This window comes from Parasteatoda tepidariorum, chromosome 12 (genome assembly GCF_982258835.1).
Source record: "Parasteatoda tepidariorum strain Cologne lab strain chromosome 12, Ptep-v5.0, whole genome shotgun sequence".
Taxonomy (NCBI): Eukaryota; Metazoa; Arthropoda; class Arachnida; order Araneae; family Theridiidae; genus Parasteatoda; species Parasteatoda tepidariorum.
Genome location: NC_141766.1, coordinates 5,060,820 through 5,088,672, shown reverse-complemented (window position 1 = coordinate 5,088,672; position 27,853 = coordinate 5,060,820). Strand labels below are relative to the sequence as shown.

The 27,853-nt window shown below is 29.0% G+C and overlaps 1 protein-coding gene across 2 annotated transcripts in view; it reads right to left on the bottom strand.

Moving 5' to 3' along the window:
• The window catches only part of Slip1 (SLo interacting protein 1), a 98,909-nt gene that overhangs the window by 48,529 nt on the left and 22,527 nt on the right, over positions 1-27,853 (bottom strand). The window contains exon 1 of one of the 2 annotated variants that reach the window (XM_043041329.3): positions 3,440-3,634. The exons of the other annotated variant lie outside the window; for it this stretch is intronic. The gene's annotated coding sequence lies outside the window, so the exon portion shown is untranslated. Of the gene's footprint in view, positions 1-3,439; positions 3,635-27,853 lie in introns of those variants that run through there. 2 annotated transcript variants of the gene reach the window in all.

Genomic DNA, 27,853 nt, shown 5'->3' with positions numbered 1-27,853 from the left:
TAAAAGCTAAGGAATACAAAAATTGTACAAGATATGCTTAGAAAATTTTTTTTAATCCTGAAGATTTTAGTTTTTTAGGTTATATATATATATATATATATATATATATATATATATATATATATATATATATATATATATATATATATATATATATATATATATATATATATATATATATATATATATATATATATATATATATATATATATATATATATATATATATATATATATATATATATATATATATATATATATATATATATATATATATATATATATATATATATATATAATCTTTCATATTGTAAGTAAATCAAAATGAAAGAAATAAAACGCTTTTGAACGCATAGAATATGAATAACAATCACAAACAGCAGCATTATCTGTGCCCAAACAACACAAAATTATTCAAGTATTCATTAAAATAATAAAAGAAAGAAAAGATTTGTCCGAGAAAAAGTTTATTTTCAGATCTTAAATAATTTCAAAATTGATAATTCACAATACCATAAATTATAATCGATGCTTGATGATTTCTTGTATAAAATACAAGTTTTTTTTTATTTTTTTCGAAAACAATATTGGAAAATAAATATTATAGTTTCTTGCTATTTATGTATAATTTTTTGGACAATAAGACAAAAGTAATTTTTACTTTCGCATGGGAAATACTTGTAATTATTATAATTAAATGTTAGAAAGAAATTGAAGATTAATTTTCGTTTAAATTATTTTTATTAAAAAATAAATTTATAAATTGTCCAATAAGTAACAGGAATAATGCTGGGTAATTGGTTTTGATTTACATTAGTAGCTTGTGGCGCTCTGTTGCGGAATTGTATTTGTTTTCTCTCTTATGATAGGAGAGCAGAAATAATCAAACCAGCAGAATAACACAGCAAAATATCCACAAAATAGAGAGCAAAAATGACATACATCATTAAGAGGGCATTATCATACAATCATTGAAAAGTATTAAAGCTGCCGTGTTTGTCACTGATTTCCTTTTCCATTTTTGCATCTTATTTTGGTGGATGCTTATCAATGTGTAGTCTTTTAATGCTGATAGGGTTATTCCTGCTTTCCTGTCATGATGGATAATTTGTTTTGACTTACATTTTCTTCAAAGCCAGTTATAAAAAAACTAGTTTCTAGTTATAACATCAGCAGCTTGGCGCTGTTGTGACTTGGAATTATGCGTGTTATTTTTATATTCTTACACTTTGTAAATTAGATTTTTCTTTAAATTGTAGGTAAAAAATGCACAACATATATACAGAGTGTTTTGGTTGCGCTATTAATGTATTGGATCATATAAGAGAAAGAAAGAAATATGCAATGTAAACAAATGATACCAGCTACAAAAACACATTATAAACAATAATCAATAAGTAATCTTTCTCTAATAATACAAAATTCTATTCTATCCTCGATTTTGATAATACAAAACGTCTTCATGTAATTTACAGACATTAACGGAACAGTAAACTTTAATTATCTCCTTCAAATATTAGACCTAAAAAAATTCCATTCATTTTAATTATAAGCCCAATAAAGCGGTCAATAAATATTGCACAAAAATTTTTTCTTTTAAAAAATTTAAGAGTTAGAGAAATAAACGATAAATATTATGAAAAAAACAATGGCGTGTGGCTTAGTTTTCCAAAGCAAAACGTCTGCTTTTATAATATAAAACGCATGCATATAATTTACAGGTACTAATTGAACAGTAAACTCGATTTATTGTTTTGTTAGTAAGTCAGCATTCTGTACTCTATTGTTATATCAATACCAGGCCAACAGAAAATTTTATTATTTTTAGAAAACGAATTAAGTGATATAAAACAACTAAGAAAGTACTTTTTGTCAAATATAAGAGTTAAGAAAATAAGGGATAAAAATTTTAAATTTATAATGTGCGTATAACTTTATTTTTTGAAGCAAAACATCAGTTTTTATAATACAAAACGCATGCATTTAATTTACAAATACTAACGGAAAAGTAAACTTAATAACGTTCTTTAATTAATATGGGATCAGCAGAAAATTTCACTTATTTAATTATATACCAAAATAAGTAATCAATAAAGATTACAAAAGTAATTTTTGTCAAATATATAGGCTAAGGAAATAAGGGATAAAAGTATTGCATGTACAAAGCTTCAATTTAATTTAGAAGCAATATCTTTTCAATTGCAGAAATTAGCTTAAAAAAAATAAATATTCATTTCGCTATAAAAAGTCTTTTAAAATTTAAGTTATATTTTAATTGAGTACAAATTGTAGGCATGAATTTACAGAGCTCAGTTATGAGTGAGGGCAATTAAACATTCTCAAATGCGATTAATTTTTTTAAACCGTAAGAAAATAATGTGAGTTACACTAATAACTATAATTCTATATTCTATTTTGCATTTTTTAAAAGTTCATATTAATATTATTCAGTAAAAGGAAAGTTTTATTTCAAATATTAAGGGGTATATATTTATCTATATATTTTAAAATGTTTTGCTTATCAGCATTTGTTTACATCCTTCGATTCATTCATAATCAATTTTATGTATTCAGAAGTTTGGAAATCTCGCGTGCTGGTATATTTATTTTATACGCTTTCATGAAACTAGTTGCTATTTAACTTTTTTTGTAATTGTGTTTTTAATCGTACCGAAAGACATATAATTGTATTTAACGAAAGTCGATAAACATTTTATTGAAAGAAAAGTTACGAAAATTTAATACCCAAACATTAGAATTAAAATTGTATATAAACAAATAACTAAAATCCGCTTATTTTAATACAATACTAGAAATATTGAATGCGTAATATACAATACTAGAAATATTAAATTAGTAAAAAAAATATATCTTACGTTTAAAAAAAATCTAATTTTCGTTTTTGAAAACGTTTCCTTAATCAATTATATTTAAATCAGTACGTTTAGTAATAATTTTAAAAAGATATTTTTAAAATTATTACTAATCGCCTATTTACTTACAATTTTAGTAAATGCATTTATTAATGCATTTTACTAAAATTATTACGAAATAATAATTTAAGTATATTAATTTTCGTACACGTATATTTAAGTATTAATAATTTTAATAAATGTGCTTAAGAGATTTACTAAAATTTTTACCAGTAATAATTCCAGTAAATATATTACTAAAAATTAATAATTTTTATAATGCAATTGCTAAAATTAATGCGAAATATACAATTTAATTGACTGATTAAAATTTAAGTAATTACATTTTAACGAAGCACAAATTTTAGAGATAAATAAACATGTTCTGTTAAAAACAGGTAAAAAAAGTAAGCGTCCTCCAGGTGTGAGTGAACAGTAAAGTATGTGTGTAAAAAAAGAAAGCATGGCGGACATCTAATTACGGTAAAAATCGCGAAAATACATAAATGAGCGAAACTAAAACTTACCTTGTCATATTGCGAAAATGAGAAAGTGTGCAGAGGGGAGATCTTTTCGAATAGAGGCTATAGAAGATGTCGCTGTTTAACGGGGAAGCCGCCGTAGGGTTGCCATACTTTCGGAGGCATTTTTTAACAAACGTCGAAAATCCGCAGCACAGTTGCAGATGTTCTCACTTGCATATGTGGTTAACACTGAATTCCGATGATAATAATACACGTGCACCCCTAATGAGCTTTTCATTTTTTTTTTTTAACGGAAAACTAGATAACTAATGCTTACAACTTTGAAGTGAAAAAAAATTATCGAAAAAACTCTGATTCTGAAATAGGAATTAATGACTAATGTTAAAAAATGTTCTGGAATTCAATAACGAGATAAGCTGAACACATTAATTTCGTACAATAAAAATATTAGAATTTTAAATGCAGTTTCTATATTTTTTCCTGATGTAAAAAAAAAAACAATTAAAAATGTTGTTTTTTTACATCAGGAAATATTATATATATATATATATATATATATATATATATATATATATATATATATATATATATATATATATATATATATATATATATATATATATATATATATATATATACATATATGTATATATATAGAAAGTAAACAATCTAAGTAGCTTCCAAATCAATCGCTGGAAGAAAAAAAAATGAGTAATGCAAAAGAAGAGAAGAAAATAAGTTTGGGTTGTACCACATGACCCAGAGAAAGGCGTTTTCTAACTGTTTCATGCTTTTGAAAAGCTAAATTACAATGGAATACGTGTCAAGAACGCTAAAAATAAATGTTTTTCAAAAATACGTCAGAAATAAAAAAAATAAATATATATATATATATATATATATATATATAAAGCAGAAAAACAAAATTACCAGTAGTTGGCGGGATATGATAAACTAAATATGTATTAAGGTTTAAAGTACACCCACACTTCATTCAGCGGCTACGTTCTGTTACTTAAATTTTTATTTATTTTCTGCGTTCTTTTTCATTTTTTTTACGCAATTGGCCTAAAACACCTCATATACTTGGTAATTTTAATAGAAATATTAGATATTTTACTCTACCATTTTCTCTTTGTATTCTATTTCCAATATATATATATATATATATATATATATATATATATATATATATATATATATATATATATATATATATATATATATATATATATATATATATATATATATATATATATATATGTATGTATATATATATAAAATCAATGACTTAAAAAAATCGTAAAATTAATGAATTATCGTGTAAACGAATAAACAAAATTTTATTTTATTACTGTCGTAGAACAGTCGACCTAATATTTTGGGCTTATGAATACAAATGTACAACTCGTAGCCTTGTAATCTTGAACCCTATCCAGAAGACAAGGGAACTCCTGGATAAAGTATAGGAAGAAATTTGCCTTCGTGGAGGACTTTTCTATGGAACAAATCCGCATTTACTTTACAAGGAGAGGAAAATTACACAAAAACCTCACACGATTAGCCTATTGGCAAAAAGGGGACTCTAACCCATGATTCGTCTACCATGAGAATATTTTATGTCAGCATAGTGGTCGGTGCGTGCCGTGTGCGAAATTCGGATCGACCAGCCATCGTTTGGATTCGAAGCCGGTTCACTTTATTGGAAGGCTCTATTCCCTGTGCTACCACAGTTCCAATAAATGAAATTAATGAAATCTCTGAATCAATGCGTCAGGAAATCAATACTTCAACAAATCAGTAAGATTAATGAATTATAAGTGCATCGCCGATTCATTGATCTAGTTTTTTATTGATTCGTTGGTTCACCAATAAACTGATTTACTCATTGATGCCTTTGGTGATGCATTGGTTCGTTGGCCTGTTAATTGGCTCATTTATTAATACGCTTATTCATTGTATGTGGGGATTTAAATAATTTTCCCAAATTTGCTCTTAAACTTATTTGTTTGATTTAATTAATTACTTTTGCCTGTAACGAGATTCCAAAAGAAAATCACATTAACAGCTGAAACAAAATTTTACACTCGTTTTCCAGACATTTTAAATTTTTACTAATAACTTCGCTTTTAAATGAATTTCAGCTATTTAAGGTAAGCAAATCCATTCTATATGCTTTGAATAACGGATTAAATAGTTTATTACCCATTGGGAAAATAAATGTTGCTCTAGGTTTTTCAGGTCCGCACACTTTTCGACTAGATTAATTTCATGGACTAGATCACCATCAGCGCCATAACCAGAAATAAGGAGTTGTAAGAATCATTAAAAAATAAGGCCAACACAATCATTCATAAAAAAGCACGATAAGATCAAATTTAAAAAAAAAAAGCAGACGATAATTTTGGAACTTCTAAGAATTGTTTTCCCGGCTAGGTAAAACATGCACCAGCGTGCATTTTTACTGTTTTTACATAATATTAGAGAATTTTTAGGTTCTTTTTATAATTAACTTATTCATAATTACTGCCTTTGAGGTGATTATAGAAATATGATTGATAAAGAAGGAAAATAATTTTGAGGTTTTTAACAACGTAAATTCGCTGGACTGCAATCCAGCTAGTTAGATGACTTGCAAAAAAACATCAATTCACTTAAAACGTTGTGGCGCTTATAAATTTTATAATTCTATATGTACTTATTTTTAGTTGACAGAATAATTTAATACTAGCGTTTTTTTTTTTAAATATTATTAATTTTGCTTCTAATTAATTTTGTACTTCATTTTAATACATTCCAAATGCAATTATTTAATATCAAATATCATACCGTAGAGACAATATAAGATTAAGATATTAACTTAAAAGTTTTTCTTTTTTGTACAGACATTGTTAAGAAATGGTCACATTTAAGCGCTTGCCAATCAACAAAATCTGTGATTTTTTAATGACTTTTTTTATTTTCACTCTTTTTGACCAGTTTAGGTGACAGTAGATTCACAACTATGTGTTTTATTATTTATTTAATTTTAGCATCCGCGTCTAAGACAAAAGTTGAGATAAAAAAATAAACTATGAAATATAGAAGAAAATCTATAGTAATGAAGTCACAAACAGTTGTGATAAAAAAAGAATTTTATATTAAAAGAGAAGCCATATCAAAGTCTATAACAGTCAATGTAAAAAGAAGAAAAATAAAGCATCTAATCTTTTCTTCAGCTTTCCTCATACCATAACTTTTCAATCTTGTCTTCTACAGACATCTCGGATCCAGCGATGTTTTCAGAAAATAAGGAAGATAAATTCAAATATCTTGTTCATTTTTTGCTCTACACTAAATTTTCAATTAATTTGGAGAAAAAAAAAGAAGACATTTTTTGATGAAAAAATTTGCTTTTGAGTGCGAATTGGGAAAGGACTGTAAAAACGCATTTTTAAAAAACATTTCTTTTTTACTGTTTCGGTTGTTGGGAAATAAAAATATATCAAATTTGAATGCGTTTAAAGCGTTCTTTAATTTTTCTAGAAGCAGTAAAGATATGAAATAAAATATATTTATATATAATACAAGGTACATACAAAATAACGAGAAAAGCTCACATCACATTAAATTTTTGAGTCGTTTGACAGGTAATGTCTTACGTACAATGTGTGTCGGACTTCTATTTAACGAACTTCTATTTTACGAATTTCTCTATTTTGCAATTTTGTTCGAGAAACCAAGAACATTTTGGAAATTTCTTTGTAAAATAGCTTCCAAATAGTGAAGTGAATTTTCTGTATAGCGAACTTTTCTTTGAGATCCTCTTTCTCTATTCCTCAAAATATTTCAGAACATTTCAAACTTGTTAATGTATTTTATGGGGAAAATTAATTTTCGAAACCACCTAACTTTTAGAAAAAGCAGTAAAATCCCTTTTTGCTTGCATTTCAAACGAAAAACTCAGACAAAATTAACGGATTTTATCAGTAACAATTAAGAACGCATGTGGTAATGTATATTTAAAATTACTTTTATAATAAATGCAGCTATAATTTTATTTATAAATTTAGATTTTTTTAGTTGAAAATGTATGTAGCATGATAATGTAACACTGGATAATGTTTTGCTCTATTCTTGTTTATCATGCAGATTTCTTTTATGGTTAAGATTAATAAAATAAATAGTAGATAATAATTTACAAGATAAAGGCGTATCAATTGCTATTTTTATTATCTCCAGTGTTTATAAATTTAAAACCTGTTTTGTGTTGTTTAAGTATTTCAAAAATGCTTTTCGATTAAAAGATGCTTTAACGAATTTTCCATCAGGATTCAGCGACTGCGATATATATATATATATATATATATATATATATATATATATATATATATATATATATATATATATATATATATATATATATATATATATATATATATATATATATATATATATATATATATATATATGAACATGGTGTGCATACTTATTAAAGCATGCAATTTGCAATTTCGGTTTGTAAATAAATTACCGAAATTCACCTTAAGGAAATATTTGAAACCTCAGGTATAATATATGAAATAAATAAATGAATGTTGATCAAATTAGCATATTATAATTTTCTGTATCTTGCAATCTTTTTTTTCTGCCTTCCACCGAAATTTTCATTTTATAATCATCATTTCATCGAAATTTTCTTTTCAGTCACCATGAAACTTATACAAACTAGCAATGAGGATCGAAGTGGTTAAAACTTGTTACAAAAATAATGAATCTATTTGGGCTGTGCTTCGCAGACTACGTGAAATTTATGGTTAACTTGCAGAGCTTGTAATTTAATTGGAAAATTCAAGCAATATTTGTGACGTTAAGAATCAAATTCCTGAAAATATCAGTACTGTAAACCAAAATGTGTATAGAAATCGAGAGTAATAAATATGTAATTTCAAGAAGGTGGATTTCCTTATGGAACTAAATAGATTATAAAAATTTGCATTTTAAGGCTTATAAAATTCACTTGATCCAAAAAATTAAATTAGTCATTTATTGTGCAGATTGGTTTATATTAAAAGAAAAGAACATCTTTAACAGTGTAACACGACTTCGTATATTGTTCATGAAAAATCTTCACAAAAACGAGCATTTAGTGTAGTTTCTATTCTGGTGGTGCGAAGTTATATTTTTATTAAAATAAAAATGACAATGTGGTTACCATCATTAAAGAACGCCACAGAAGAAATATTACTGATTCTTTTTAACTTAAATCAAACTATTTTTATATGGGTTATATTTGACTTCAACATGATGGTGCAACTTGCCATACTTAATGTGACACAATTAATTCATTGAGCTAAAAGATCCAGAAATACCGATGTGAATTTTCCCCCCTTAAGATAACGTGATATTACTTCATAAGACATTTTTTACTGAATTATTTTAAATTAATGGTTCTCATTTAATGATCTTTAAACTAACATTATTCGTGCAATGGCTGGGATTTCAAAAATCATTTTTTTTTTAAAACGAAACCTAGAAATCATACTATAAATAAAATAATTGTTAAAAAAATGCCAGGTTGCGCGTTCAAATCACGCCCGGATCTCGTTATTTTGAGCCGCGATGGCTCAGGAGATAGAGCGTTCGCCTTCCAATGAGGTCAACCGGGTTCGAATCCCGCCGATGATGGCTGGTCGATACAAATTCCTCATCCGGCTTGCACCGACCACAGTGCTGACGTGAAATATCCTCAGTGGTAGACGAATCATGGGTTAGAGTCTCCTTGCCGTCAGGCTAACCGTGGGAAGTTCTTGTGGTCCTCCTATGGAAATGCGGGTTAATTCCGTCGAAAAGTTCTTCACGAAGGCAAATTTCTCCAGATATTTGATTGAAGAGTTTCCTTGTCTTCGGGATTGAGTCCAAAATTGCAAGGCTACGGAGTTGAACATTAGTAGTCGTAAACCCAAAAAAAAGTGGGTCGGCTGTTCAACGACGGTTATTAAATAAAAAAAAAAGATAAAATATTTAAAATAAAAAATATCGTATTGTATTCATTATTTAGTCAACCTTTGTCAGCAATAAATTACAGAAGCATTAATTATAATTGTTGGTCAAACTGAGTACCTTTCTGATAGTATAATGTGTATTCTTAATTATAATTATTGTTATTTAGAAATTGAAAATTCAGTTGAGCTTTTAACATTCTGTCTAGTACATCATGAGTTATGAGTCCCGTTATTCAAAGTTCAATGCTAAAAAAACACACAATTTGAGCGAAATCGATAGAAAAGTTCATTTTTTTTAAAAAGCAGTATATTTAAAATTTGATTGATTTCACAAGAACTATTAGACCAGGGGTGTCAAACTCAAAAGCTAACTTGGGCCAAATAAACAATGCTTAACTTTAGGTGGGCCGCAAAAAAAAAATCAATGTTCATGGAAACTAATATTTTTATTTTGAATTGTAATAAACATGTATAAAGTTAAATTATTGTTTACGTCCTGATACTTGACATCTCTTCTCTGATACTATCTTTTCTATTTCGGGAGAAATTTTATTGGCCGAGACTACTTTCAAATTTGACCCAACGTGAGCGTTATTAATACGGTTTCGGACAGGAGATTTATTTCCATTCATAACAGAAAATAATTGCTCTCACTGATAAGTACTTCCAAACATGGAAATAATTTCATACGCGTATTTTCGAGTATTTTCAAACCTTACTGGTAAATATTCGTGAAATTCACCCACACCCACTTCAGTGAATTTTGCTTTCAAATTTGAGTCGCACTGAATCTCAATCACTTCCATTTGCATATAACTGGATACTGCGTCTATATTTATTGAGAAAATCGAAGAAAACAAACAAAATTTGTCTTCCAAAGAATTAAAATCTTGAAACCTTGTTTCAAATTCTGTTCTAAGATTTGAAATTTTTTTCTGTGTATTTTTGATACGATGCAGTATCATCTAAACTACATTTGTTCTTGTTGCACGTTGCACAGTGGGCCAGCATCCAATGTTTCGTGGCCAAAATTAGTATTTCGATAAAATTTGTTTCAAAATTTGGGGTTTTTTATTTAGGGTTTTCATGTGCAGGTAAATTCAATTCATAGTAAAAATTTTAAAATACACTTAAAATACAAAAAAAAAAAAAAAGCAAGATGGCGGCTAAAATAAGGCGAGCAGAAAAAATATATAGTGCGTTTAAATAATTAAATATAGCAATGAAAATAGAATAATTTTCGTAATTTTATATTAAAAATGAAAAGCAAATTACATTTCTGAAGTAATATTGCAGAATAACCCGAATTAATTACAAAATAAAGCGAAAACATGAAAAAAAACATAATTTTTGTTTTTCGGTATATTTAGTCCACCTTTGCAATATGGGCAAAATGGGGCAGGTTTTTTCGAAAGAAGAAACATCAAAGAAGACAACAAAAAAAAGTTTAGCTAATTACCTCGTGGAACTTTTTGGAGATAAGTTTCGAAAGTGAGTCAAACATTGTAAAATGTCAAATGATAAAATATAAACTATAAGTTTGTCAAGAGTATTAACTAATTCAACAAATTGAAAAATTGTACTATATTTTCAGACTAATTACTCTTATAAAAATGTAACAGAAAGGTGAAATTCATATATATATTTCTGAAATATAAATTTAAAAGTTATATTAAAAAAAAAAATTTTAAACATATTTTTCACTACATTGCACTCTTGTCGGTCCAAAAAGTAAACTAAAATGTTTGGAATGATTATGAATACTTAATTTGGGCGATATTAAAGCTGACTAAACATGTTTTAGTTGAAATTTAATTTTTGACTTTTGGCAAAAATTCAAGGTCTTCTGGCCCACTGTGCGTTGGGAAGTGCGTTAGATCTTCATTTTTCAGTTGCCTTTCCCAAAGAAATAGTTCACATTTGAATGCTTTTTTAATTATGTCAAACATGTTCGTAATGATCTGATCCTTGCCTTGTCTTGTAACAATAAACTTAAATCGGATAAGTGTTTGGTTATATCAACCATAAAAGATAAATCTTACAACCATATTTGATCGGCGAACAAGCTTGTATTTTGATTTATAGTTTGTAAAAACTTACATATTTTTTCTTTCAAATACCAGAGTTGATTGAGAACCTTGGAGCAAGATAACCAACTTACCTCTCTATAATAGGATAAACCTGATGTACTATCTAATTGATAGCTTATTAGTGTGAAACGGACTCCCTTTCAGCCAATTAGAATTTTACATTTTCGCTCGGACAATTTAAAATGATCCGTATAGTTTATAAATAAAGTATATTATAATTTTATATGCTGGTTTCGTTTCTAATTCACATTTCTATTTTATTTTTACTTTGATTCTGATATATCGACTGGGCCACAAAAATGTTCATCTCGGGCAGCATGCGGCCCGCTGGCTGCGAGTTTGACACCCCTGTATTAGACTGATGTCTTTCAAATTTTGTGTTTTGCCATATTAAGTTACATTCTTCAAAATTATTTAAAAATTTGCATCCCTTACAAATAAACATTTTTTCGACTATTATTAAAAAATAATAAACAATTATTAAAAAATAATTTTTGCATGGAACCAATTTTATAAAAGAAAATAAACAATAATATATAATTATTGACAATATATTCAAAATGGTTAAATTATTTTTGAAAAAATGAACTTTATAATTATAAATAAAAAATTTATGATTGACTTAAAAATTTCTCGGGTGAAATACGCAAAAAGTAAAATTTAAACTTTTAGCCGTCCAAACAATTAAGGGTCATATTTCCTAGTTGGCGGCCTCATATTTTCAGGGTCAGATCTCCAAATCAGTCGGGAAAAAAAAAAGATTTCTTTATTCAAATAAAGTGTGTGATTCAAATATAGTCTCATTAATTTGGATTTCTAAGGTCATTAAAATTGAGTTCCAGTAAGTGAAAATTCGATTATAAGATCAAAAGTTATTCAGGTTAAAAGTAAATTTTTTTCCTTACTGTACATTGACTTTCTTTTGAAATTTATTTATTAGATAGAAGTGGTAGCTAGCGGTAGGGTTCGAATCTCGGTCAGAGGCATGGATGATCTGTCCTTCTTACTGTGAGGTTAACGTTGGATCACGTAATATGCTAGAAAAGTGATCCATACATTTACACTTCCAATAAATGAATAATGGATGTCAATATATGAATGGGCATTGGGAAGAAAGTTTTAGCATCAAATTTCATAATTTTAAAGGTAGTGAAGCCATTAAAATTGAGTTCTAGTGCGTGAAAATCCAACCATAAGACCAAAAGTTATTCAGGATGTCCCTTTTTCGGAGCTGTACATTGACTGCATTGTCTGCACTACTTTCATAGCATATTATAGGTCAACCTCTCGAACTATTAAGATTGCATATTACAAGTGAAAATCCAATCATTTACTCACAAGTCATTTAAGTGCCTCGTTATTAATTTTACACAGACTTTCATGGATATTTTAAGGAAACAAATTATTATTACTTTTATTTACTTAATTAACAGCGTAAGTCATGTGTTTCTTTTTGATTGAAGAATTACAGTATTACTTACATTATCCGAAACAAAGTCTGATCCGTCGAATTAAAGAATAACAACCATTTTCAACAACAAATCCTAAAAATTCTTTAAAAACAGAATTTAAATTTAATATGATCGCCTAATAAAAGTATTTTTATCGAATAGGTATAAAGTAGTGAAGGGTGATAACGGCATTGCTAATATCACGTTATAGTATCAGAAAATATTGATATTTTACAATGTATCGCAATTTTTCAGCCTAATATATTTACATATTTTTTTTTTATATTGAACAATGTTGTCTTGCCCAGATGTAGACACTTCTAATAATTATTATTTTAAAAACAAACGAGTAATTATATAAATTTAACAACAACTAAATTAAAAGAGAAAAAACATATTTATTGTGTTCATATATAAATAAATGCATTATGTAAGCCTTTGAAACAATTCGTTACTGTCACGCTGTTCACTGAAGAAAAGCAACTAACTATATGTTTATCGTGTGACGATATTTTTTGGTATTTATCGAGTGTGAATATTGTTCGATATTTATAGTTTTCAATTTATAACGTGTTTCTTTATTTATCAATCGCTTTTAGATATTTATCGTACTTGAGATATATCTTAAAAATTTATTTAAAATTTTGTTTCGCGATAGTTAAAAAATATCGATGTTTTACGATATATCGATAAACCACCCAACTCTAGTATAAAGACGTTTTTGTGTGATTTTCAAATTAGAGGCATTTTTTAAACTAAAATAATTTTAAAAATAAAATTTTATAAGCCAAGCTATCATTAAACTACAAAATGCATTATTAGATAAACAGACCGGATGATTTTACATAATTGATTTTTTTATTGCCACGTCTAAACTTTTTAGATTTAAGGATTTAAGACATAATGGCTCGAATATGGTTCACAGACTTATTTTGTATATGACAAACAATTATTAAAGCTTCACCAATTAATTTTTGAAAGTTGGTAACAGACCGGACTACTTTAAAATACTAACCTTTTGAAAGTCCAAAAATCTTCAATAGTAATCTTACATCTCAAGATTGTTTCTTAAAATGTCTAACAACTGAACATTAAAAAGTGGTAGTATCATCTACTGAGTAATTTTAAAAAGGATTATGTTTGGTAACTGACCTGACAGTAACAGACCAGATTCTTCTTTTGGGCAACACATAAAAATTAATATATATCGGGAAATTTCAAAACTATTCAAAGATATGTATTTTATAGTAAATCTAAAAGATAAGTGTTTTGAAGTTATTTCACATATTGGAAATTGGTATAATATAAAGAAGAAATTTGACTGCGTTTTTGTCAGCTTATCTTCTAACATTGCTCTTTGTTAAAAATATATAGAAAATAAAGCGTCTGATAAATCCTTAAAATATACACACACACATATATATATATAACGCAAATAATAAAATAATATAAAATAGAAAGCTATTAATGGGAAAAACCAAAAGTCTTCCTCAGGACACATCTCTTGGTATAATTTAATGCGATATTTCTGAATAAGGAACAGTTATCCTAAGAAATATAATACATACATATTGAAATCAGAAACATTTAAGCTAATAGACTATTAAATTCCATAATAAAAAAATATTCTTTTGTCGGACATCTAAAATGCCTCGAATTTGAAATTAATCTTCCTGTAAAATTAACTTGCACCGTTGCTTCAGATAACAGTACTTCGGTCCTTTTCTAAATAAACCATTTATTCACAGCATTAAAATCCAAAATTGATGGTTCTTTTTTTTTTTTTAAATTTTCTAAATTGATTTATTTTATTTAAAATCATCTCGTGGAGACTAAATCTCGCACAGACTTAAATATTTGACGAATGAAACGGAAAAATGTGATAATGAACACACTCTCTCTTTTCAACCAGCAGATCTTCAGAAAATAGAACAAAATTTTGAATGAATCATTGAATTATCGATGCACACACTCAAATGTATACAGTCCCATTCAAACACAATTATTTTTTCTTGAATAATTTGAATTATGGAATTAAAGAAAACTCTTACTTATTTGCCGGATAAACAGAAAAAAGCACGTAAGTGAGAGAGACGCAATGATAAATTACAATTTCAAAGCGCATCATAAATTACATTACAGCTTTAATAAGAAAGTTTCGAAAGTTCATATGTTGTTTCTTGAGCTACACAAGCAACAATGAAAATACGCATGAAAAAATGAAGAGATCAGATTAATTAAGCAAACCCAAAGCAACCAACTTAGATAACTAACAAAATGTTTATATTTTTTACTCACTATCAATTATGTTTAGTTATGCAGTACAAATAGGGTTTTGATTATTTTAAAGATCTTGTATATAGCTGAACAAGAACAGCATATAATTGATATTGAGAAAAGAAAAAAACTATGTTCGTTAAAAAAAAATAATAAATAAATAAAAGAAACTTCAGAATAGATTTCAGTTAACAAAGTTAGTCAAAAAAATCAAGTTTCCTCTTTTTGAGCCCAATTTCTTCAACTTTTGAGAAGTTTCTCGTGACCGGTTGTTAATGGTTTAACGCTATTATTCTTCAATAATTATTTATCAAGATTTTAAATATTTCTGTCACAAAATTGAACTACAATAGAAAAAGAAGAATCGTAAAGAATGAAAAATTACAATTCAAGATTTTAACGAACTTAGTGAATATTCCGACTGAATGTGGTTTGATCATTCACCAATCAAATTTGCAATTTCTAAATGTATTTTTAATAAGAATTTTCATTTTGATGAAAAAATATTGTTGATGCAGTGTTGAAAAATATTTTGTATTAAAATGAAAAGTTTGTTTTCAAAACTGAATTCCAAGCAAAATCGTTTATTTATAACAAAAAGAGAATATCTCAATAACTTTCCAGTTATTTTTTTTTTCTTTTCCGAACTGCATCATTAGAACTGTTAAGAGCTGGCTCCAAATTCCGCGTCTGGAAACTGACCCATTCTACGGAATTTTCTGATAGAAAATCAACTTAAAGATATGTCGCATTCAGACTATTTCTTAAAGATAATAAGAAATAATTTATACATTGATTTATTTATGTTCTACTCATGTTATTCAATAATTTATTTCATTTTTATTCTTGTTTTAAACACATTACTTTTTCCGCTTTGTACATTTTACTTTTCAAAAACTGTTCAGTTAAGAATCAGTTAGTTTACAAATAAGTTTGAAACTGCCAATAATATTGAGCTATTATTTTTCATCATGATGTATATCTCATATTTCCATTTGAAACTACCTATTTATTATATCGAGCTATTTTCATTTTGATGCATAGTTTATAATTCTAATTAAAATTGCCTATTTTTAATGTTGAGCTATTTTCTTAATTACCTATTAGTTGCTGCAGTCTATTTGTGGTTTTAAGTAAGCTTTTCTGCTGAGTTTGGCGAGTTTGGCGATTTATTCGCCGTATTTTTAGTCCTATCCTCTTTCCACAATGGATAGAAGGTTAACTGTTCGGCTGGTTACCATAGCAACGCACGTGTTCTCTCTCTTTATTTAGCAATTATTAAAGACTACTAGGTCTCTTTGTAATTTCAATCCAGTTATGATTGAAGGGATTATGGTAACAAAGTAAAGGTGGGGTAAACAAGACATTAGGCCCCGCAGTTGTATTAGGACATAAAAAATGCTATGTACTTTATTAAAAATTATTTATTTTGTAAATTAATCATATTCTGTTAATTAATGTTGTCATTCATTATATTTTTTGATTAAATATAATAAAAATTATCGAAATAAATTTTAAAAAACTTATTTTGAGAGCTGAAAGTACGAAAATTTTCTTTTTCATTTTAATCATATAGATCAGTAATGGCCAACCTATTAATAAAATATTATTTAAATTAATACAAAATATTAAATTAATGTTAGAAGAAAATATTTTATCGATTTCATTTAAATTGAAAGGTGATAAATTGAATTTATTTTTATAAAAACACTTTCAAGTATGGGCTACCGCCATAAAAAATGATAAAAATAATATTTCTAATATTAATGTATTAGTCTACTGTAATTTTTAACAAATTAAGGGTATGATTAAAAGTGTTTTTATCTAGGTCTAGGGGTGCTTAAAATTTTATGTAACGAAAGCAAAGTTGGCGGTGATTGAAAAAAATTATTGGGCACTTATGATAATAAATAACACAAACCTAGGCATGGCTATAACACAAACCTAGGCAATTCAGGAGTTCAGTTGCCTTCTGGATTGGGTTCAAAATTACAAGGTAATTTTAGTTTACGACTACCAATGTTCAATCAGAGTTGAACATTGGTAGTTTACGACCAAATTTTAGTTTACGATTACTACCAAAGGTTACTACCAAATTTTAGTTTACGACTACCAATGTTCAATCAGAGTTGAACATTGGTAGTCGTAAACTAAAATTTGGGTCGACTGTTCAACGACTGTTATAAAATAAACCGACTTGACTGTTATAAAATAAAACAAAAAAAATGGGACCAATCAATTATTGACTCTGGATCCTTTTAATGGGATTTCTCCCAATACTTGATCCTGGAGTTCCTTTGTCTTCTGGATTGAGTTCAAAATTACAAGGTTTCAGAGTTTAAAATTGGTAGTCGTAAACTCAAAATTGGGTCGACTGTTCAACGACGGTCATAAAATAAAATAAAATGGGACCAATTAAGAAAACAATTTGTAGAAATCAAAACCATATAATTAGGAAATAAAATATATTTCAACTTCTTTTGATGATTATTTAACAAGTTTAGTGCCACGTTAGTCATTGGTGTCTGACAATGAACTTTCCGTTTATGCCGCATTAGTCACTAGTGACTGATATTGAACTTTTTGTATATGCCGCATTAGTCACCGGTGATCGACACGGAAATTTCCGACTAGGCCATATCCCACAGTATATCGTAAAGTTACGGTTCCCAGTAGAACACCGAAGTCAAGTATCACAGGCTGCAGTCAGAAAGCGCTATTTCAATAAGCCTGCGTTGTGACCGAGAGTGTGCAGTATCGGTCCTCGTGAAACTGTTCTATTGTTAAGTGCTCGAATTCACGCGCAGGTTGACGGGCTACCAAAGCGGGGGGGGGGTGTCATCTCCTCTGACGAGGATCAAAATTGTGATGGCATGTGTTCGGTTCATTCTCAAATATGTTTTTTTGACCGTCGCCAATAGCCCATTGTGCAGCTCTAGTGCGACGCAAATAAAGTACCTACCTACCCAATTAGGCCACGTTAGTGATTCTGAACTTATAGTGTAGACCGCGTCAATCCTCAATGACTTGAATATTACAGTAGAAAATCATATAGAGCTAAAAATTTTACATAGTTTTATTCAATTACTAAAAATTTATTTAAAATTTACTTGATTTGTATTTATTACAAATCAAATTTTTATTTATTTCAATCTGTTAGTAGTGCGATTCTATTAACTCTACCACAATAGGAGCGTTTTCAAACAGCGAGCGTGGCATTCTAGGGAATTCCTTAAAATTCCTGTTTAGCGAAATCCTGAAACAAAGTTCTAAGGATCTCGTGCTGAAAAAACCAGTGACAATACTTGAAAAATAGCATAAATTTAACTGTTCTAAATTAAGAGAATTTCCCCTTCAATTTTGCCTGCCTTTGAATTTGCCAAGATTAGTAGATCTTTGGAAAATCCGAATGCCGTGAATTCATCTACTTAATTTTCACATAGCTGTTTAATGATATTGCACTCAGTTTATGAATTCTCTGTTAAAACATTTTCAATGATTATTCACTAAAAATAAAAATTTTAATCACTGTCAGAAAATATATATAATAGTTGTTTAATATTTTCAGAAGTAGAAATTGTATTGACCTTTTAAAAAAAATTAAAAATTTTATTTAAAACTACAAACTGAAAAGAATTTAAAAAATCTACTAGAAAATATACATCAAAAATCGAATCAACTGGAGACCTTTTAAATAAAAAATACCCCGCCTTTGTATTTTATGTAGTTAAAAAGAAGAAGAAAAAATTGTAGTTTTCAATTTGAACATTGCTAAGAGTTTGTCCGCTTTGTGGTGGCTCTAAATCACATCTTGCCGCCTTATAATCAGAGGTTATTCTGTTATTTTCAATTTGAGCCGAGTTTCTTCATGGCATTTTAATTTCAATCTCTTTTTCAGTTAACAATGTTTTTTTTCTGAATTACAAGCCGGTTGCGTTTAAATTTCGACTGGATATCAATTTTTGCTTTGCAATAATTATATTTATTGTTGTGTTTTTAAGTTTAGATAGAGTTAGTTTTTAACCCTCTAAATCTTACTTTAAATAGGCAATAAATTTTTTAAAGGTTTGTAGAAGGTTTTTCCTAACAAAATTCGTTTTTTTCCCCCTAGAAAAAAATATTTGTTAAGACCCGTTTTACTCTGAGCAAACTGACAAGGTGATACTCAAGAAATTTTCTAAGTTCAAAAAAAAAAAAAATACTGAAACTCATTCGTTAGAAACAGAAAATAACACCAATTCTCTCAACTAGAATTGTCTGCAAGCTCAATTATTTTGTTCAAAGTTATTTATTCAAAGTGTTTTTTAATTTTCCAATTCAAGTTTTTTCTCCTGGCTCGCAAGATTGCTCGAATTCTAATAAGTTAAGACGTGATGGTAATTGGTTTGAGTAAAGTAGATTGCTTAAATTCATACTATCGCTTGAATATTGGTACATGTTTAATATTTTTTTTTTTGGGGGGGGGGGATAAGAATAATTTTTTATAAAAATTCGAAAAATTAAAGGTTTTTAGTTATTTTTCAATTTCTTTAGGCTAGAATGACTTTAAAAAGAGCATATTTGACTGTCTGTTAAAAGTTGTTGTAAATTTTAAAAATCTGTACATTGATGCTTTCTCAGTGAAATCAAAATCTTCTAGGCCCCTTGATATACTGCTAATCAAGAAGTAGCCGTAATGCAGCGAGCACTGTTTTCACCCTTTTTGTAATATTAAAAATGAGTAATATCAAATTTTTTAATCCAATGTATGAAATAAATCAATAGATGTAAAGTGGTGATGCTGTGCATGGTTTTTAATACTCCGAATTGCCCTTAAATACTTTATGACAAAGATTGAGAGCAAGTTTGAGGAAGACCGCGAGCCAAGGTGGCTCATGGAGTAAAGCACTCGCTTCCCATTGAGATGGTTCCCAGGTTCGAATCTCCGCTATGACTGGTCAATACAAAGTCTGCTCTCGATTCGCAAAAGCAAAAGTGGGGACGCAAAATTTCCTCAGAGATAGACGGATCATGGGATAAAATTTTCTTGCCCTCATAGTAATCATGGGAGGCTTTCGTTGTTTTCCTCTCCATGTAATGCAAATGTGGGTTAGTTCCATCAAAAAGTCCTCCACGAAAGCTAATTTGCCCCAATGCTTGATCCAGGAGTTCCCTTGTCTTCCGGCATAGATTCAAAATTACAAGACTATAGAGTTGAACATACATCATTGTAAACCCAAAAATGGGTCGGTTAAAAAAGAAAAAAAAAGAAAAAAGTGCGGAGCTGCTAAATACCGATTCCATGCAGAAGGATTCGCTTTAAGCTGCAGACAGCTAGCATGTTATATAAAAAGCTCATTTACTGAAAAGCATCTTGTGAAACAGGATAAAAAAGCATCTGTACACTACGGTGGATTGAAAAAGTCGAACAATCATAAAAATTTTAGCAGAAGTGCGAAAAATTTGTCTACTGCCACCATTAAGAAGAAATCTTACAACTCTCAATTGACACCTACTGCCAAGCTCAATGTACCGAAAATTGTGAAAATTTCACACAAAAAAAATGCTTGAGATTCAAAAGTTACGAAAAATTATTAAAAAACTATTAAAAAAACCTAGAGCTTTCGTTGATGGATTTAAGGTCATGCTTAAATACCATTTCTTAGCAACAATAAACTGAAAAAATTGTAGAAATATAAGTCAATATTTTCTGCCATTTACAGCACTGAATTTTGTCATACTTCTTCCATTATTTATGCAATCCAAATACAACCGTTTAACATTTTCTAGTACACAGACTTTGTAATAATGCAAATAAAATAAATAATACACTGACGAAAGTGTAAAGTTTATTTTAACTACACTTTTACAAATTGCGAGATAATTCTTAATAAGTATGTCAATGCTAACACAAGATGCGGTGGATGATTAGATTGATGGCTTCATTTGCCATTATAGGCATGTTATTAGTTTCGTTTATTAGTTTAAATTTTCAAAAATCTGATAAAACCTAAAATCTGGTTGCACTTCATCATTGAGATTTTAAATCTGGACACAACTCGAAATATATGCTTAAGAAAATGGAAAAAGCTCAAAGTATGTTTACGAAAATAGACGCAACTCGAAATTCGTGTTTACGAAACTGGACACACCAAAAAAAAATGCGCCTTTATAGTTTTCAACCAAAATATAACAACTAAACAAGAAAATACGATCTTGTTTTTTTCTTACTTATTTAAATTCTAAGCATAATCATTACGGACCTAAGTCCCGGATTTCGGTGACTAGGGATATTACAGATGTAATTTTTCATAAGATGTCTTCGTATTCAGAACTCTAAACAATAAAGTGAGTTTAAACTAAATTTCTACAACGTAAATTTACTACATCTACCATAAATTCATAGCATCCGTGGCCATCTAACTACTGTAGAAACTACTGTTGACAAGCCGTTTAAAAAAAAAAAAAATAATAATAAAAGACCAATTTAGTAAAAAGTATCTAATGATTTACGCAAATGGACGATATCACATTACGAATTTATTTGGAGTCATCAGTTTTCAAGAAAAAGGAACAATACTCGCAAAAGAAGTTTGAAAAACGGAATCATGCTATGCCCATTTTCTAAATCACGCATTTCGAGCTGTGTCCATTTTCTTAAACATTTATTTTAAGATGTGTCTATTTTCTTAAACACGCGTTTTGAGTTGAGTCCAGAATAAAAAGCTCACCGACGACATGAAGGTGGAGAAACACCGTAGGCAAGCAGAAAATAATATTTTGTTTCCTTCAAAAAGCAGGTAAATGCGATATTTTTTAAGAAAAGCTAACATTAGAAAATACGCATTCAGCTTAAGCGTAACAGTTTTTTGTATGAAAGCACTTATCACACTATTTTTTTTTAATAGCGGGCACTTGGGGGTTGTCCCATTGGCCACAGGAATGCCAGAACTGCTACTCTCTTCTCGTTACCCAGTGGGCACCTGTGGCGAAGTCACGGCTGTGGAGCAGCGTCGCCCACGTCACACAGCCACAACCCGTTTATAGGGCGGGTCACATTTACACACACAAAGGAGAAAGGACATAGAACACACAGAGAGAGAGAGAGAAAGAAACATCTATGCCCTGAGCAGGATTCGAACCCGCGACCAGCAGCTCCGAAATCAGGCACGCTAACCACTCGGCCACCAGGTCGGCATCACATCAATATAAAAAATTTTATTTCTGTTTTCACGACAAAAAATGGGTTATCGTGAATTTTACAGCATACTTGACTTTAACAAAACTGCTACGTTGCTATAAAATAATCTTAGAAATAAAATAAAATTTGATATAAAATAATCTTAGCCACTACAGCATAACAGAAATCAATATTATGCAGGGGGCAATGAGATAAATCGTTCTTTCACCCTAGCGGTTCTCTCTTGTCAAAAGAAAGCCGTTCCTTCCTTTTTTAATTCGCAAGGCCAATGGCAAGCTTGGCTTGTCCAAGTGCCATTAGAAACAACAAATTTTTCGCAAATATCTGATAATTGGAAGCTATGAACCATTCACAATACCATGTACTTTTCGAAATGAGAGGGGGGCAAGAAAGATTCAAACAGGTTTGCTAAGGGGGCATGCCACTTTTAATATAAAAATTTTGAAAAAATTTCGATGTAAAATATCTTAGTTAATTACATTCTTCAAAAATAAAATTCTTTCAAAAATTATTCTTTTTTATTATTACTATAGAATATTACAACTAAGTAACTATTTTAAAAAATGAGTGAAATTCTTTTATTTTACAACCGACCCAGTTTTGAATTTACGACTACCAATGTTCAACTCAGTAGCCTTGTAATTTTGAACCTAATCCAGGAGACAAGGGAACTCCAGGATCAAGTATTGGGGGGGGGGACTAGCCAGCCTTTGTGTTACATGGAGAAGCAACTCACGAAAACCTCCTGCGGTTAGTCAGATGGCAAGGGGACTCTAATCCATGATTCGTCTACCACTGAGGATATTTTTCTTTAGCACTGTGGTCAGTACGAGCAGGCGTATCGACCAGCCATCACTGGTATTCGAACTGAGTTCACCTAATTGGAAGGCAAGCACTCTATCCCCAGAGACAAAAAAATTGAAAGTTTAATGACAATACTGAGCTCTGCACAAAATAAGAAAAACTATGTAAGATATAAAGAACGTCATTAAGAGGATGTGAAACAGTCAAATTGAATATTCTAGAACATTTTTTAGAAGAAATGTCTAAGCAAATTTTAAAGATTGTATACTGGTACTTGAAATATATTACAATTTATGGGAGAAAATGTTGATAAATCTTACAAAATTGTTTCAGAATATGTAAAAATGGAAGTTCAGAACAACATGTTCAGAAATAATGTATTCAAAAAGAAGAATTTTGTGAAAAATATGTTTTTAAAATTTAAAGAAAAAGTAAAAAGTGAAGGGTCCGTTTTCAAGACAAAATAATTTGTAAAAGGATCCTAATTATTCTTAAACTTATATTCATACTAAGCAAACATCATCAATTTGAATCAAATAATTAAAAATTAATTATTAAAATTCAGCATTTTATAATTTTGGGAAAAGGTAGCAGTTTCCATCAAATTAAATAAAAATTGATTCAAAGTATGTATGAAATTAAAATGAATTCCGTCAGTATTTATTTATATTGCAGTTGATGAGAAAGAGTCATTTTGATTTTTAAATTGCTAACCATTATGCTTTGATTTTTCTTATGCTCAAATTATAAAGAGACCTTTAATGTGAAACTTTAGCAGCATTTTTGTTAAATTAAGCAGCTTAGAAACTCTTTCGTAAATTTCATTATTGTATGGCTTAATTTTAAAATGAAGATCAATTTAAATATATTTATACATAACTTCGACAAAATTACCCCTCATATGACAACAGAAATTTTATTAAAAGACACATAATGTTTGAACAGTGTTTATTAACTTATGGAAACAGTGTTTATTAACTTTAATGAATCATTGATGCAATTTTTTTCTCAAAGTTATGTATTTCGACGACCACAACAAAGTGTTCTGCTGAGATTTTTTCAGTAAAACACTCCTCCGCAAATACTAAAATCATTATATAAAACTTACGTCAAACTTACAGGAAAATTAATAAATATTTAAGCAACTGAGATAAAAAGAAAAATTAGAACCATAAGAATGTAACTTATAATAATTATAACTTTTAATTTAAATAATAATCTTAACTTATAATAATTGATACAAAATTACCAATATAATTGTTACATTAGAAAATTCGCCTAAATAAAACGTTTACGAAACATATCTTGAAAAACTATTTTAATGATTAAAATGTCAATACCAAATGACAAACGTAAATATTCTTTAAATATTTAAGCAAATATCTATATAGATATTGAAATCGTGATGATTTTACGGTAAAGTTTCTTATAAATATTTACTAACTAATTGCATTTAAAAAATAAGAAAGAGCCATTATAAACTTACATCAATTCCTTGAATGTCCTGTTCAAATGGATTGTTGCATGAAAGAAACAATCACGCAAACTATTAATGAAATCTATATCCTTAATTGTATCCTTTATGAATCATGTACTTATCTAACAGGATATTTTTAATCTGTTTCATCAAACAGGATTTATTCTGTAGACATATACTATTTAATATTTTTTTTATATTTATCAGGTATAGGGCAAAAATAACAGCCTGTCGGAAGGCGACTAAATATAAAAAATAGGTTTGCCTATCGCTAATCGATCACCAGTTTGTTTCTATTAAATGCTCCCAATTTGCATTTTATTATTATTATTTTTAATAAATACTGTATTATTTTGAATATTTTATTGTATTCTGAAAATTACTTTATTTCACGCATGTTTCGTTTTTTCTTTCTTTTTAAGATAGTGTATACCATGTAGTGTATGCCATATTTTGAGAAATGCGTCAAAAGAATTACCTTGCATTAATATATCAACAGTATTAATTAATTGTTTCAATTTTTGAAACAGTGGCCACTGTTCACAGGTCAATAGTCGGTATCAAAATTTCCTATTTTTCTTATTTGCGTACAATTTTAACGTATTCAAATAAAATCTTAATCGTTCGAGGGTCAAAACTTAAATTTACTCATTGATTTTGGCAGAAGGGGGCAGGACAGCCTGGTTGGCAGGGTGCTGAACTCATGTTCTGAGAACGGGAATTCAAATGCAACAAGACGAAGACTCCCCTTGTAAATGATGACTGGTTCGCGTTAAATCTGTCGGATTACAAAGTCCTCCATGTTTCCGTAACAAATTATACCTCTGGGATACTGAATGGGAGATTTATCGTTCCTTGGTTCAGATCAAAATTACGATCTATAGATGAATGAGTGGATGCATGAATGGCTTCACACTATAAACGGGTGTGAGGTGTGGGTGTGGTAGAAGTCAAATTCTTGATCTTATATGGCACCACTAGAAACAAGAACAATCGCATCCCTTGTCTTAATGGCTTACGACAACATTTGGGCAGAAGATATCAATCAGAGCCGTGAGGGCTCAGGGGATAGAGCATTCGCCTTCCAATTGCGTGAACCGGGCTCGAATCCACCGATGGCTAGTCGATACGAATCAGCACAGCGTGTCGACCATAATCTTGCACCGACCACAATGCTGACTTGAAATATCCTCAGTGGTCGATGGATCATAGGTTAGAGTCTCTTTGCCATCAAGCTAGCCATGGGAGGATCTCGTGGTCCTCCTCTCTATGCAATGCAAATGCGGGTTAGTTCCATCAAAAAGTCTTCCACGAAGGCAAATTTCTCCCAATACTTGATCCAGGAGTTCCCTTGTCTTCTGGATTGGGTTCAAAACTACAAGGCTACGGAGTTGAACATTGGAAGTCGTAAACCCGAAAATTGGATCGGCTGCTCAACGACGATTATAAAATAGAAAATAGAAAAAAAATTACCAGTCAGACCAAAAAATGGACTTTCTTTAAATGAAAAAGCATATTTTCCCAACAGAATCGGATTTTCAACAAAGTGTGACTTCAATAGATTTAATCAAGATAGCAGTAAACATTAGAAGGAGCTAAAAAAAAAAAATGAAAATCTACACTTTAATTTTTTATGTCAACGCATGGGGAAATTATTATATGGTAAAAAATTAATTATATTCATCAAAATATTTCTATTTTATTACATAAAGAACAATTTAGTTTATGAGTAATCTTTCTCCTTAGCTGAATGTCTCAAAACTTTAAGATTATTTGTAAATCATACTACTAACCTACTGTTTCTCAAGAGCCAAATATTAATCTTTTAAAAAAATAACTACGTAATAAAATAATATTAAGAAGTTTTAAAGAGCGCAGAATAAACCGGAAACCGTAATAACTTCAGATTATTTTGAACTAACACACAACTTTAACATACTAATTAATTAGTGCAAATGACATTTTAGGTTACGAAACCAAATACAAAAACTTCTTTTTTTTTTAAATAAACGTACATTTTTTGACTGATATTATTGAACATCAAAATATTCGAGGTTGTTACAAATTTAAAAATGTGGTGCCAGAAAATAATTCGTAGGAAACCTAAAGTTTAAACCCCTTCACGTTAATTTTACCTTTTAAGTATTTCTCCACTTTCCTATGAGTTTAAGCGAATCAAAAAATAAAAAATAAAAAAAGCTGCACACTTTTTTCAAAACATAGTTTTGGAGACAGTGAAGGACTGAAGTTCAAACCCCAGCGGCAGCTTGAAACACACCTTTATTCAGAAAGTTTGGTATTCTTTTAAGTAAATGCGGGATTGTGCATAGTGCTGACCACATCATCTCAATCCTGCCGTTGGTCAAGAAATTGTAGAGCCTTAACCTCTATGACCCCTTGGCCCACTGCTGCCTGTTGGGGAAATGCTTTACTTCAAAGCACAGTTTTAGCAAAATTTATTTTTAGTATTCTTTTATATTGAACTTAGTAAATACCTATTACTATTTCAATTTTTATAAACTTGTAATTTTATAATTTTACGTTATCGATAGCAAAAATGCTTTCTTTTTTTTTCCTTAATTTAAATTTTTTTCCCTCTTTTCTTTGACTCTGGGTTTGAAACAGTGAAATAATATTTCAACGAATTTAACTTTTGTAGTCAAAATATATTAAATGAAATAGCGTCGTTTAAAGGTAATCTTAAAATGTCTCTACTCTCGCTATCTTGGATTTTAAATTAAATTTTTAATTTTCGTTTTCTTTTTTGGGCATAACTAATTTTTTATAATCTAGTAATAATCTACAGCATGATACCTTTAAAAAAAGTTAGAAATAAAGAAGTCGCTTTATTAAATAAAGATGAGAAGCGCTTTAAAATTTTTCCAACAGAATTTTCCTCAAAACTACAAAGCAATAAAAATATACGATTTGCAGTTTAGAGTCAGGCATTTAAAACTACATAATTGTTAGTCTTTGGAATTTTTAATAATTAATTTTATTTCAGCTCAAACTGATGAACACCAATTTGCATGATATTGAAAAATTCTTATAATGTAAATTTCACAAAAATAAAGATATTTTTCATGTATCACGAAACTGACATATGTTATTTAGCTACCTTTTAAAAACTACTAATTTCAGAACCGATTGATATAGTTTTGTCAGAAAAAAAATTTAAAGTGAATCTGAAATA